Here is a 15,583-nt window from a genome sequence, read left to right on the forward strand (position 1 = left end):
AGCTGCAAAGAAAGGCAGGACAGAACAGCTCCTGTGACACTGTAGGAGATCCTCAGGCTGCACCCAAGGCTCTTCCCCGTGTCAGCACATAGCACACGGAATGACACTCTGGCATTGCACATGCCAGATGGGCAGCCAAATGCTCCTTCCTCTTACTGACAGTGATCCTGTGAGATAACTCAGGGCTTGAGAAAGGAGCAGAGCAAATTTTCCTGAACCCATCAACTTTTAGGGGAACGTATTGGTAGAAGGGAGCTGTTGCCACATTGACACTGATTATTCTGTCAGGCAAGGTACATTGAGAACTTGCCTTCAGCATCTGCCAAGGTCATCAAATCATCATTCACCAGCATTTCCAAATCATCCAAGTCACGATCCCAATCTAGAAAGGAACCCAGATCAGAGCCATTTCAATGTTGTGCTGGGATCCCCTTCTGCCTCAGGGAACTGGGCACTGCAAGGGGATCAGTAAAGCTGTGGGATCCAGGTGGCAATGGACAAGGCCAAAGCCGGACAGGGGCTTGTGAGGCTCTGGGCTGGCACCTGGTCACTGCCCACCCTCTTTGCAGTCCCTGTGCAACATCCCTGGGTGGGCAGATGGAGCTGCCTGGGGCCCATGGTGGCTCTCTCCCTCCCACAGAGGAAACCCTCCCTAAAGCCCATGGGAAATCCATGCCCAGCTCTTCCCGGGGAGCAGGGAGCGCTGTCCCGGGAAAGGGCAGCCAGGCTGCCGGCTCACCTGCTCCCTGCGCTTGCAGTGGAGCAGCCTGGGCATCTCTGGCAGGCAGGGCCACGGCCAGGAGCAGAAGGAGGAGGGGGTGCAGAGCAAGGGCCATGGTGCCTCGCCCTGTGCCAGTCTTGCCACTCTCGCTGCCACCGCTGTTCCAATGTCGGCACTACTGCTGCCACCGCTGCTGCTGCCACAGCAGTTGTGCTCAAGCACTGCCTGCTCGGGCGTGGTGGTGCTCTGGAACCACGGGGCTCTGGGACATCTGTGACCTCAGAGCCTGCTCAGACCTCAGCCTGCTGTGACCCCAGAGCCTGCTGTGAGCTCATGGCCTTAGCTGTAGCCCCAGATTGTACCCCCTTCTATAAAAATGGAGTGATCTGATTGTAAATGTTTTGCTTTATCCGAGGACCACTATTCAGCAAAACCTTTGTTTTGCCTGCTGATATTCCTGGTCAGGCTGTGTCCCTGCAGATGCTCTTAAACGCTTCCCTCTTTTCCCGGGCATGCCACTGGAAGAGGTCCAGGCCCAGATGATCCCACTGAAGGATATGTGCCCTCAGCCCAGGGATGCTCAGCATGGGCTCCCCCAGCCCCTTGGGGCCCCGCCGCCGGTCACAGCATCCCCTCGAGGCCCCGGCGAGCAGGGGACGGCTCTGGGCAGCTCCCTGGCCAGGAGCGGGCCCCCGAGCGCCTCTGCCTTTCAGGGGCAATCTCGTCCCCGCTCTTTCTCCTGCCCACCTTGCTGTGCCTCTGCCCTGTGCCCCTGGGGCTGCTCCTGGCCAGGCAGCCTCAGGGGGAGCCAGCACTGGCTGCAGCCCCAGCGGCCCCCCAGGACAAGGCCCAGCAATGGAGAGGCCAAGGAAAGCACTGGGCAGCAGCAGAACCCTCAGCAGAGTGTTTTGGACAGCCATGGACTGGCCACAGCTCTACTGGATACTCACTGGAAATGTTTCCCATCTACATTAGACTTTTTAAAGAAGCTGTTTGAGAGAAAGATGATCAAAACACTCACCATTTTATCTTCCAGTAACACCAGATTACAACGCAGCATAAAATAAAGAGAAGCACAAGAAGAAGCATGCCTGCCATTAACCCTAGCCACCAGCCTGTTCCCTGACAGAATCCAATTCCGATGTCCTTCGGGGAATTGGGAACAGGTGCTGTGGGGCCGGCTGCATCTGTGGGAGCAATGGGGAGCGTGAGCCCGCGCTGTGCTGCACTGCTGAGCTGGCAGCACGGCGCATACGCCCAGGACGTTCTCTGTTTGCCCAGAGCTGGGGGCTGCAGGCACCTTGCCGCCCCTTGGCACAGTCTGTGCCCCCCAACAAAGCCCAGCAGGCCGGCAGGAGAGCCTGGGGCCAGTGCAGCTGCTTGGGCCGTCGTTCCTTGGAGTTACAGGGGCCAAACCCATCCCTGAGCAGCCCCTGCCAGCCCTGGCCCTCCCTGCCCCGTGACAGCTCCCCCAGCCCCAGGGGATATAGTCAGGCCCTCAGAAATTGATAGATTTAAAAGATTTGATCAGAGTACATGTCTGTCTGGTTCCTTGGCAGTGTTTTCAGATCTTCAGACCATCCAAGTGAGTTTGTAAAATCTTTCAGTAATTCTCTCCCCTTTAGTTTCATATTCTAGTTGAAACATGATCAGCACCTGGTGTTTTGTTATTTATTGCATGTATTTTGATTGCCTCTAAAATCTCTTGAAATTCTTCCACAAAAGGCTCAGCTTCTTAGGGAACAACCATTTATTGTTTGACGATTTCCATTTGTGTTCTTTCTCAGACTTACTCAGGTGTACTCGATATGTCTGTAAAATCACCTCCGATTCCTGGCGTGTGTATCCTGCTCCCATTCTCCAGCACACCGGGTAACCCTGAGAGGAGGTGTTTGCACTGTCTGTCCTGGCAGGAGGGCTGTGCTGACTCCTATGGATCTCACAGCAGCGCAGAAAGGAAAAGGGGAGCAGTGCAGCAACGCTGCTGAGTCAGCCCCTGATGTTTTAGTGACTCCTTCCTACCCCTGAGGCGGGGACTCCTCAGAGCACACACTGACTGCACTGGCTGCCTCCCAGCTCAGCCTCCTCTGGCCAAAAGAAATGCTAACCCATTGCTGCAATGCATGACTTACAATTCAAGGGAGCACACAATTCACTTGGTAATTTTACCATATAATGGAAGCTGTAGATTTGCTCATCAATGTCCCCTGCCTTACTCTGTTCTTAAAACCGCCAGGTATGCACTGAAAGATGTGTTGGATGTTTACTTGCAATACTTCACTGTCATGTTTCATCAATAAGCTTTAAGGTCCCAACTGCACCTTGCTGACCTTATGAAAATAACTCAAGTCTAAGAAGTATTTGTTACTGGAAAATTATTGTTCTCACATTGAATACTCATCACCACCGCTGCTGATGAGAGAAAGGAAATAAATTCTGAGATTGCACACTCTGCTTTTAAAGCTAGGAAGTATTAGGATACAGACCTCATTCACAACACAGGATGCAAAATACTCATTATCTACCTCTTATTTACTCAGTTTGAATTGTACTAACTGTAAACACATTGTACTCTTTAGTCATGGGCAATTTTATACATTCCTCCCTAATATCTCAGCCTTTACTGAACTTATCTTCTTAACATGTCTACAAAGAAAGCTTCCAACTTCACTGAGAGAAATAGTAAAGAAGATAAGCAACCCTCAGTATTTTGGGGAGCGATTTAAAGCGCAAGAGCTTGATTTGCCAACACCTTTAATATCACACATCTTTCTAGGCCCAGCTCCTATTAACTTAAATTGCAGCTGCATAGTTCAGCTCTTCTCTAAATCAGACCATACAATTTCATGATAGTTAATCAGAAAATGAGTAATACACGCACAGAAGCTGCAGGGAGAACTGAACTGTCCAGCAGCACACATTCCTCTGGGATAGAAAGTGGAACAGCATTGCTGAGGTACTGATAAATAAAACACGAGCTGAATAAATAGTGCAAAAAGTGCTCCTATGGTAAAGAGAACGTCCTGTAAAAGTTTACTCGCTTAGAATAAATGAGAACTGGCTAACTTTGGAAATACCACCTAAATTAAAGCTGGGTAAACTTTTAGCCCATGTCCCTGGCTGGACAGCAAACTGATCTTCTGATAAGGATTTAAGGATCTTTTAAGGATCTCCAACATGCATGTGACCTTCCTGAAACCCATTCTCCTCATGCATACGTGTACCACGCTTCTGTCATAGGTAAGGACAAGCAGATCCTTCACACATGGAGCATCACTCATACAAGGAAAGGCTGGGACAATTGAGTTTGTTCAGCCTGGAGAAGCTTTAGGGTGACTTAATTGTGGCCTTCCAGTACCTTAAGGAATTGACAAAAACCATGGGGAGAGGCTATTTGCAAGGGCCTGGGGTTACAAGAAAAGGGAGGGTGGCTTCAAACTGAAAGAGAGGGGTTTGAGATTAGATGTTAAGAAGAAATTCCTCCCTGTGAGGGTGGAGAGGCCCTGGCACAGGTGCCCAGAGCAGCTGTGGCTGCCCCTGGATCCCTGGCAGTGCCCAAGGCCAGCGTGGACACTGGGGCTGGGAGCAGCCTGGGACTCTGGAAGGTGCCCAGGGCGGGGACGGGAGTCGGTGATTTAAGGCCCCTTCTGACGGAAACCATTCTGAGATGCTGTGGTAATGAATGAACAGTTTCTCAGCGTAGCTGCTAGCACCAGTGTGTCCGGGGAACAGGAAGGGGGCCAGGAAGGCCAATGGCACCTGGCTTGTTCCAGCACTGCTGCGGCAGCAGGACCAGGGCAGTGACCGTCCCTCCGTGCTGGGCTCAGCTGAAGCCACGCTTCGAGCCCTGTGTTCAGCTTTGAAACCACGACATAACAGACATTGAGGTGCTGGAGCCTGGCCGGGGAAGGGGAAGGCTCTGGAGCACGACTCCTACGAGACACTTGGGGTCAGGCCCGGAGAAAAGGACATTTTTCAAACAGCCGGCGCCCAGCCATGGGCGCCACGTGAGTTCCCCCGAGGGAGGGCGGCGTGGCCCCGGGGGTGGAGGGCAGGGGAGACCGTGCCCAGCCCCCGAGCCATCCTGCCCGGCCCCCGAGCCATCCTGCCCTGCCCGGCCCAGCCCAGCCCTGCCCTGCCCTGCCCGGCCCCACCGGTGGCAGCATGGCTCCCCCCGCGCCCGGGGCGCTGCCTCTCCTCCTCCTGAAGCGATGCGTGGAATAAATAAATAGACTCCACAACTCAATGTAGTTATGAAGTGGGTATGTATGACAACGCCCGGCACAAGTGAGATAGCTCTCCAAAATCTTGTGCCCCGAGCTGGAGTTTGTCTCACAATTTTATTCACAAAGGTGTTCCATACGCAATACATTACACAACTTTTCTATGCATATTCAACCCCTGGCCCCGCCTGTCTTCGCCTCTCATGCTAAATAGGTCCACGCCCTTCTGGGCATGCGTGGTTTTCTCTGGTGGACTTTATGGGGATTTCTGGTGGTCTTCTGAGGCTGAAACCATAGTCTTCCTCTGCATTGAACTTTTGAACTCTTCTCCTCTGCGCATGAGCTTTTGGTCTTCTGCTCTGTTATCTGGATAAGTCCATCATCCTTGACAGAGGGCCTCCTTATCTGAGTTCTTTGCATTCCTGGTCTTCTCTGGTATTTGTCTTTTTGCAAGAAGCTTTAAAGAATTTTTTCCTATGTCTTTTGCGCCATGGCAGAGGTTTTTTAAAATTCGACACATGATTCTACAAACATGATACATTCACTTTTGATACATTCATTTTGTTAGCTCAAGTGATCTCTGGAAGATCTCTTATTTCACTCCTCCTCCTGCACCTCGCCGCCTCCTCCAAGCTCAACACCCCAAGGTGCTGCTCCCTTTCACCTGCGGCGCCCGCGTCAACTTCACGCTAGAGGCCAGCGAGGGTTGCTACCCTTGGTGAGTGCGGGTGCCGCCGCCCTTGTCCGTTCTCCCCCGCCGGCACCTGCGGCGGCTCCCGGCCCGCGGCGGGGCCTGACGGCTCCCAGGCAGCCGGGCCCTCTCCCAGCGCTCCCACCTCGCTGCCGGCGGGTTTGGGCGGCCCGGCAGTGCGGGAGCAGGCATGGAGATCACCCCGAAGGGGAAAGGTTGTTTGTTGTCTGCAGCAGGGGTTCAACCCGCTGGAGTGGGGCAGTGTCTGCAGGCCGGGCCCTGAGCAGGAGGTCCCTGCTTGTAAAGGAAGCTTCCCGCCATGGCTCCGTGCCCGACATGTGCCTCTCACTGCTGTGCACCCACCCACACACCCACACATATTCACCTGCCTCTCTCTGTACCTCACACACCCATCTCCTGCTCTCTGTACCCCACACACACACTGCCCCTGCTGCTCCAGGTACCGTGCCCACTGTGCCTCCACACCCGCACTGCTCACCCTGCCGCCCCGCACTCCCGCAGTGCCACCACACACATGGCCACAGTCCCAGCTGTGCGGGGACAGCGCCCAAAGTGCTGCTGCTCTGGAAATACCCCTTCCCTTGCTGTGCTCAGTCATGAAATACCCCTTCTCTTGCTGTGCTCAGTCATGAAATACACCTTTTCTTGCTGTGCTCAGTCATGAAATACCCCTTCTCTCACTGTGCTTAATCATGAAATACCTTCTCTCACTGTGCTCAGTCGTGAAATACCCCTTCTCTTGCTGTGCTCAGTCATGAAATACACCTTTTCTTGCTCTGCTCAGTCATGAAATACCCCTTCTCTTGCTGTGCTTGGTAATGAAATACCCCTTCTCTTGCTGTGCTCAGTAATGAAGGTCCTGCCAGCTTTGAGCTCAGGCTGTGGACATAAAGGAGTCATAGCTCAGTCGGGAGCCTCTCACCACTGCTGCAGGTGTAGGTAACAGCACCCTTAAGACTCCACCTGGGAACAGTGAAGTGGAGTTTCAAAAGTGAAAGCTGTCCCAGTTTTCTCAGTGTTGAGCACGTGGGATGTATTCCAGGAACTTCTGCCTGGGAACCCCCTTCCTGGCTGGCACAGGGGGGAGGACTGGGTAGTGTTGAGTCTGAGGCTGAAGCCAAATCCCACAGCATGGGCAAATTTAGAAAGCTCATGGTAGTCTTCATGTTAAGTGTTGCCAACTTGTTGTCCTTTCTTTCTGGGACTTGTTGTCCCAGAGCCCCGTGGTTCCAGAGCACCACCATGCCCGGGCAGGCAGTCCTGGAGCACAACTGCTGCGGCAGCAGTGGCAGTGGCAGCAGTGCTGCTCACAGTGGGACAGTGGTGGCAGCGAGAGCGGCGGGACTGGCACAGGGCGAGGCACCATGGCCCTTGCTCTGCACCTCCTCCTCCTGCTGCTCCTGGCCGCGGCCCTGCCTGCCAGGGATGCCAGGGCTGCTCCACTGCAAGCGCGGGGAGCAGGTGAGCCGGCAGCCTGGCTGCCCTTTCCCGGGACAGCGCTCCCTGCTCCCTGGGAAGCGCTGGGGATGGTTTTCCCATGGGCTTTAGGGAGGGTTTCCTCTGTGGGAGGGAGAGAGCCACCACGGGCTCTGGCTGCCCTAGTTTCCGCTCCAGGGATGTTGCACAGGGCAAGGAAATTGTGTGGAGAGTGGCCAGGAGCCAGCCCAGAGCTCCCCAGGCTCCTGTGCAGCTTTGGCCTTGTCCATTGCCACCTGGCTCCCACAGCCTTGCAGTGCCCACCTCCCTGAGGCAGAAGAGGATCCCAGCAAAACATTGAAATTGGTCTGATCTGGGTTCCTTTCTAGATTGGGATCATTACTTGGATGATTGGGAAATGTTTGTGAATGATGGTTTGGTGACCTTGCCAGATGCTGAACACAAATTCTCAAAGTACCTTGTGTGACAGTGTAATCACTGTCAATCTGGCAAGAGCTCTCTTCTACCATTTCCCATAAGTTCTTCTAAAGGTTGATGGATTCAGGAAAATATGCTATGCTCCTTTCTCAAGTCCTGAATGATCCCACAGGATCACTGTCAGTGGGAGGAAGGAGAATTTAGCTGTCCATCTTCCTCCCATGTGCAATGCCAGAGTGTCCTTCCATGTGCTCTGTGCAGCCCCAGAGAAGAGCAGAGAGGGAAGGGGCTTGGGCCCAGGGCTGTGCCCCGGGGCTGAGCCTTGGATGCAGCCTGAGGATCTCCTACAGTGTCACAGGAGCTGTTCTGTCCTGCCTTTCTTTGAAGATAACCCTGCTGGTAAAAGTGATCTGGCTTCCCAACCCACGTTCAGGATTGAGCCTTTGGGAGATGCTGAGGGTAGGTCAAGGCCTTTCCCCCTGCGAGAGCTGCCAGCTCAGAGCCCAAAGCTCGGCCAGGGGGGCATCGCTGCAGGTGCCAGGACAGAACCATGCACGTGTGTGCCCTTGCCCTGGGCCATCCCCTCACTGCTCCTGTGGCTCAGTGCTGCCCGTGCAGATCTGCAGAGATGGCAGAAGCTTCTGTGGCTCTTGAGTTACAGGTGTGGCTGCAGAGAGGATATTTCCTGCTCATCTGCTGATTCCTACACTGAAGCGTGGCTCCCATTGCAGGGGTGAGTAGTGTGTTCCTGCTGCCCCTCAGGTTGAACCATGGTTTTGTGGGATTCATTCCTGGGAAATGGAATTACATTTATCTAAGGTCCTCCAATGGGAAAGTACAAAGCTACAAGAAACCCTGTGAGCCATCTGAACACATGAGGCAAATGCTGAAGGAAATGGAAGAGGCCGGACAAGGTGGGTGCATTTCCCTCAGCCTTCCCCTGGGACTCAGCAGCAGGGGCCTTTCCCTGCACATCTGGACAGGCCGTGCCCGGCACAGCGGGAAGGGATCCATGGCAGCCTCGCTGCCCCGCTGCTGGTCTCACGGCTGCAGGGCTGTTTCCCATCCTGGCCTGGCTGCAGCTTCTCCCCAGCCTCTGCAGGAAGGCATTTGGCACAGGCTGACAGGGAGCCCCAACTGCACCACGAGCCATGCACACCCTGATGTCCCCTGCAATTTCCCAGTCTCCAGGAAGATCAGGAGGAGTGGTGGCTTGGAAAAGAGAGAGCCCTGTCACAGCCCCAAGAGCCTGGGCCTTTTCGTGATCCTTATCCATGTCTTTGACAAGTATTGCCTCGTGAAGTTTCCACCTCCCCAGTGTGTAATGCTTTCATCTGATTCAGCTGTGCTTCTTCCTTTCTCAAGGGATGGAAAGAGACGCTCCATGGAGGGCAGCATTTCCTGAAGGAAGGGAGGCAATTCCAGGTATGGGCACAGGAACAGGAGGTAATTGCTGTGCTGGCCTCAGCCCTTGGTGAAGCTGTGTGGCAGAAGCTCATCTCCAAGGGCCTGACCTGTGTGAGAGGTTCTGACTGTTCCTTGGCCTGTCTGAGCTGACCGAGCAGAGATAGGCAAGAAGGAATAGTTGTGGCACTGCCTGCTGCACATTTCCTCAGGAAATTAGTGAGGGTTTCCTCTGTGCGAGTCAGAGAACCACCATGGGCCCCGGGCAGGTTCGGCAACCCCTCCAGGGATGTTGCGCAGGACCTGCAAAGAGGGTGGAGAGTGACCAGGAGCCAGTCCAGGGCTCTCAAGGCCCCTGTGCAGCTTTGGCCGTGGCCTTTCACATCTGGCTCCCACTGCCTTACCTGACCCCCTTGCAGTGCCCAGTTCCCAAAGGCAGAGGGAGACCCCAGAACACCATGGAAATGCTTCTCATCTGTGCTTCTGTCTAGATTGGGATCATGACATGGCTTATCTGGGAGGCCTAGCACAAGACAGTTTGAAATCTTAGGAGAATTTTGGAGGCAAGTCCTCAATGTCCCTTTTCCTGACAGAACAATCAATGTCCATGTTGGAAGACCTCAATCATGTGCCATTTTCTTAAGAGTCTGAAGGTTGTTGAGATTGGGAAACCCTGCCCTGCTCCCTTCACAAACTCTGAGTGATCCCACAGGATCACTGTCAGTGGGAGGAAGGAGCATTTAGCTGTCTGTTTTCTTCCTGTGTGCAATGCCAGTGTGTCCTTCCGTGTGCTCTGTGCAGCCACAGAGAAGAGCAGAGAGGGAAGGGGCTGGGCCCAGGGCTGTGCCCCAGGGCTGAGCCTTGGGTGCAGCCTGAGGATCTCCTACAATGTCACAGGAGTTGTTCTGTCCTGCCTTTCTTTGCAGATAACCCTGCTAGCAAAAGGGATCTGGCTTCACAGCCCACGTTCAGGATTAAGCCTCTGGGAGATGCTGAGGGTAGGTCAAGGCCTTTCCCCCTGCGAGAGCTGCCAGCTCAGAGCCCAAAGCTCGGCCAGGGGGGCATCGCTGCAGGTGCCAGGACAGAACCATGCACGTGTGTGCCCTCGCCCTGGGCCATCCTCTCACAACTTCTGCGGAGGCCTGGCAGGTGTTGGAAGAAGGCAGGGCCCTGGCCCAGTCTCAAAACCCAGCTAATTTTCTGATCCTTAACCATGACTTTGAAAAGCATTGCCTCCTGAAGGTGCCACCTCCCTGAATGGTGGATGGTTCCATCTGATCCAGATGTCTCTCTTCCTTTCCCAAGTAGTGCAACAAACATCTCTGCAGAAGGAGGCACGTCCCGGAGGAAGCAGTGGCTCAGTGCCAACCTCTGCTGCAGGAGGGAAGGCGATGCCAGGCATGGGCACAGGCACAGGAGGTGATTGCTGGGCCCGAGCGGGCAGGGGCTGCTCAAGGATGGGTTTGGCCCCTGTCCCTCCAAGCAGCGACGGCCCAAGCAGCTGCGCTGGCCCCGGGCTCTCCTGCCGGGCTGCTGGGCTTTGTTGGGGGGCACAGCCTGTGCCAAGGGGCGGCAAGGTGCCTGCAGGCCCCAGCTCTGGGCAAACAGAGAACGTCCTGGCCGTATGCACCGTGCTGCCAGCTCAGCAGTGCAGCACAGCGCGGGCTCACGCTCCCCATTGCTCCCACAGACGCAGCCGGGCACACAACACCTGTTCCCGATGCCCAGAACAGCCTCATAAGTGGTTGCCATTGGGAAACACGTTGTTTTGTACAGTTAATGACAGGTCTTCTTTTTTTGGAGCTTTCCTTCATGTTCACCTGTGTTGGAGTCTTGTATTACTGGATGAGAATATGGTGAGTGTTTTGATATTCTCTCCTTCAAACAGCTTCTTTTAAAAGTCTAATGTAGATAGGAAGGATTTCAAGTGAGGCTGCAGTGGAGCTGTGGGCAGTCCATGGCTGTCCAAAGCACTCTGCTGAGGGTTCTGCTGCTGCCCAGTGCTTTCCTTGGCCTCTCCATTGCTGCGCCTTGTCCTGGGGGGCCGCTGGGGCTGCAGCCAGTGCTGGCTCCCCCTGAGGCTGCCTGGCCAGGAGCAGCCCCAGGGGCACAGGGCAGAGGCACAGCAAGTTCTCAACAGTGTTTGGGCAACACAGTTCAGGACAGGACACTGCTTTTTTACTAGTTCATGTAAAGCTTCATGGTAACAGTGACAAGCAAATTTAGTCCACTGCAGTGTTTAAAGAAATCCAACCAATGAAGGTTTGGCTTTGGCCCTGAGGCCTTGCACATTATGTGAGCTCTGCTCTGAATTGATTCCCACTCAGTCTTGGAGCCAGTTTTGGGTGAAGGCTCATCCCAGCATTGACCCTTGGCAATTCTGGGCTCAAAGGGACCACCGAGGCTGCATTGCACATCACAGGGGTTCAGGGCTCTATTATCAAAGGGCTTTGAGACGTTTAAATAACTGCATTCTTTCTACATGATTTTCTTCATGGACTTCCTTCCCTTTTTTAAAACTTAGTTTTAACAATCTTAGTTTTAAAAAAAACTGCTTTTCCAGAGGTTTTTCCTGTTATTTGATATAGTGAATGATGGCCTCATTACCCCATGGCTGAATTAGAAAGCAGTAGGTACAATAATATGAAATAATATTTACACTCTTATGTCTTTCACAGAGTCATGAAACGTATGTTGGTTTCATGTGACCAACAGAAGAGTTTTGCTCTGCTTTTAGTTCAAACAAGAAACAGCCCTAGAACCTGTTGAGAGGAGTCTCTTCACTTCATAGCTAAAGCAACCTGCCAGCATTCTTTTTTTCCAGCCCTGGGCAGGAAGATAAAAACCTATCAGCAGACAATACTCAAGTGAAGTGACTGATAGGAATTCGGGATTTGGTCTGTTTGCTCCCTAACCCCGGAGTTCCTCAGAGCTGCAGCTCCCTGCTCTCTTTGCAGACAGAGGCTGGCTGTGGCTGACGGCCACGTGCCTGGCCTGGTGCACACCAGGTGCACACACGAGCTGAGGGATCCTCCCTGCACACCCCATCCTGGGAGAACCGAGTTCATTGAGGACTCTGGCACGGTGTTATGGCACGGCAGCAAAAGAAGGCAAAAGAAAGGCTAGAACTGGCACCATTCCAAACACTTTACATTTTGCCGTGTGTAATGGAGACAGGAACTACAAGGTTCCTGTTCATGCACAATTTGCTGTCTGAGAGCACTCAGTTCTCCAATCACAGGGGCTTGCAGGTCTGTGTCTGAGATAATTTTTAAAAACATAAACAACCTTTACGTGCAATACCTGTGTATCAAAACTTCACCATACAAACCACAAGGGTCATTTCTACTGTTAAGGTTGATGAAAAAAACCCCAAAAAGCAAAAAACAAAAGCAAAACTGTGACCAAATAAAACAGGCAAACAAAACAAGCGCCAAGAAAAAAACCAAAACCAACAGAAACATCCCTACAACTGCAGAAAAAGATAAAAATAGGTGAAGGAGGCAGAGATACAAGAGCAACCAATGGGCAGAGGAACTACCTGAAGGACAGCTAATGAAAAAGGAGATAATAAGTGGCTACGGCATCAAACTAGCTGGGGACCTGAGATACTGTTCTCACCCTTCTGAAAACAATCTGACATAAAAATGAACAGCAAATAAATGATGATGATTGTGATAACGGGAGTCTGCATGTTTAGCTTTAATATATCCATTGTGTGTGAGTTGTGTTTTCCTTGTTAAGTCACATCATCTGGCAAGGGTTTTTTTCTGTGCAAAGAAAAATACTGCAGTGGAAAAGGAGGCCGGCTTGGAAAACATTGAAAGCAAGAGCTAAAAAGGAAGTACCTGGTTTTAATATGTTGTTTGGTTGGTTTGCTGTTTGTTCATGGGTTTTTGGTCTGCCTTGGAAAGCAGCCCCTCAGATGTTAATGCACACAACATATTGTTTGTAAACGGCTGTCTTTGCAAAAAACCTGGCAGTTTTGTGATGCAAGACAGAAACAGCTTCCCTTGGGCTGCAGATGGAAGGCTTGGAAATGTGTTCCAGAAACTCCTGATAGGACAGAGTCGGATTAACACAATATAATGTGACAAAGTGCAAGATGTAAGTTATCCAATCAAATAATCAGAGTATTTAAATGCCAAGCAGCGGGAAAGGGCCCAGCACTGGAATGATAGGAAACAGACACAGAAGCTTAATGGACAAATTTCTCAGCCAAACCAGACCAGAAGCACTGGGAGCACAAAGGGAGACACCCAGGATGGTATAAATAAATTCACTTTCATAGGAGGAGTTATTGATGGTTAATTATATGCCGTTATGGAATGTTAATTAATATAATGAGTTGACATATAATTAATATGGTACGTTATTGAGTTGAATGTACAGTTGTTTAAGTGTATGCATATGGCTACTAAACAGAGAAAGGGGGGTGTCAAGAAGGGGCAAGTGTAAGAATTTTCTAGAAAAGTCACATCCTAGGGTGATGACAGCAACTGGAACTACGACTGGGAAACGAGCCACCCAGTAAGATTGCTGTGTTCCAAAATGATTGGTCAGGACTGCACCATCTTACAGAGCTGCCAGCGACCCAGAAAAGGGCCAGTGGGCCAGAGGATCCAAAGCTCACCAATCAAGCACCCCCAGGAGACTTTAAAAATCCCTGGGTGCGGAGCACCCGGGCTCTTTCGAGGGCACCTCGTGTCCGCAGGAACACCTTGTTACACAGCACTGTTAGAGCTACCTCTGGCTTGGTGCGCAGGCCCTCGGCTTACCCTGAGACCTCGTCCTCTGTTGTTCTAAGCTTTAATAAACAGGCACATGTTTTTTTAACAGCCATCAGCCTCCTTTTAATTTCATTTTGCCTGTTTACCACAAGGAGGCCGAGCAGTATTTTGATGAAGGCCCATGTCATCCAAGAACTGGCACTCCAAATATTAAATCAATTCAAAATGAAAGGGTAGGGGGAGGCGGCAGTGAGCTGGCCCCAAAGGTTCAACTCGGGTTTTGTCACGGACATTAGCAAAGTTCCTGTGCTTGTTTTCCCGGACAAATTGTAGTCAAAGAGCTTCAGTGCCTTTGATCAAATCAGTCCTAAGAGCAGCTTGGGTCTGGGTCAGCCATTTAGACCTGAGCAGGGACTGGGGTCTAGCCAACAAAAGAATATTAGCTGCAGGCCACCCATAGAGCTTTTCCTATTAATGAGCACAAAGCCTTGATTTTTGTAAACAGAGGGATGTTGGGAGGATTTTTGCACCATCAGGCCGAGGCACAAGGCTCTGTGCTCAGGGACAGTGGGCCCAAAGGTTTATAAGGTATTTTATCTCAGCTTTGAATAAACTTGGCCAAGTGTCCCTTTGCTGTGCTCAGAAGAGGAAAAAACCCCCCCTGCTGCTGCACAGCTCATGAGGGATCGCTGCACACCTTAGGAGAGGCCATAAATACTCCTGTGTGCCTCATGAGGGATCCCTGCACAGCTCAGCAGAGACCCCAGAATATCCCTGTGTTCCTCATGAAGCCCAGGCCCAGATGATCCCACTGAAGGAAATGTGTCCTCAGCCCAGGGACGCCCCATGGGCTCCCCCAGCCCCTCGGGGCCCCGCCGCCGGTCACAGCAGCCCCTGCCTGGCTCCTGCCTGCCCACACCGTGGGCATCCACGGCTGCTCCTGCCCATGGAGCTCAGCCAGTGCTGCTGCTGGGCGGGCTTTGCTGGTGGAACCACCTGGACATATCGCTGACAACTCAATTTCTTTATTTGAACATAAAACGTGGGCCAAGCCCTGCCCTGGCAGATGGGGCCTGCCCACCTTCAGTCATAGCAGGGGAGCAGGGCCAGGGGGCTCAGGGGCAGAGGGTCTCGTTGTGGAGGGGTGGGTTTTGGGAAGGGCTCAGGATGGTCCAGCAGCTCTGGAACACGGGTCAAGTTCTCTCTGCCTGAGTGGTTAGGCTCCTCTTCTGGAGATGCACTGGTGCTCCTCTGGAAAAGAGCAGTGGCTGAGGCCCCAGCTGCCAGTGGCACACAGGGACCCTCCTGCACAGCAGGGCCCAGAGCTGGCAAGGCTCCCCAGTGTGGTGGTGCGTGTTTTGGAAGTTGCTACAACGATTTATTATATCAGTTAGAAGTTCAATGTTAGGAAATATTGGTTGGTATATTCCTGGTACCCCCTATTTTTTGCCATCATAATGGTTTCTTCCAGGTTGTTCACTCCTAAATTTCCCCTACACTTAGCTGTCATTCAGAGTGTCAATCTTCCTGTTCCTCCCCTTTCAGCCTTAAATAGATGTGTCAATCCAAGTTGTGCTACCCACCTCCCCTGTCTGTCATTGTAGACACCCCCATTTGGTTCTTGAAAATTCTCTGTCAATCATCTCTGTTCTTTTAGTTGGTTGGTCTTCTGAGGCTTCTCCCCGCCCCTTTCTCTTCCCCATTGGTTATAACCCATGATGTAATCACCCTGTACTCTGTCTCCATTGGTTATTCCATGTTGCCACCCTTTCACTCCCACACCCTTTATAAGTTGTAGCCAGCTCCCATTTGCCTCGGCACTTGTTCTTGACTTATTTCGGTAATGCAGCCTCCTTGGACTGCATACAAGCGTCCTCTCCTTTATCCTTTTGTCTTGGCTCCTCATAGCACCACAGTGCAAGCGTGACCATAGTGGAAG

The sequence above is a fragment of the Lonchura striata genome, chromosome 12 (genome assembly GCF_046129695.1).
Source record: "Lonchura striata isolate bLonStr1 chromosome 12, bLonStr1.mat, whole genome shotgun sequence".
Classification (NCBI taxonomy): Eukaryota; Metazoa; Chordata; class Aves; order Passeriformes; family Estrildidae; genus Lonchura; species Lonchura striata.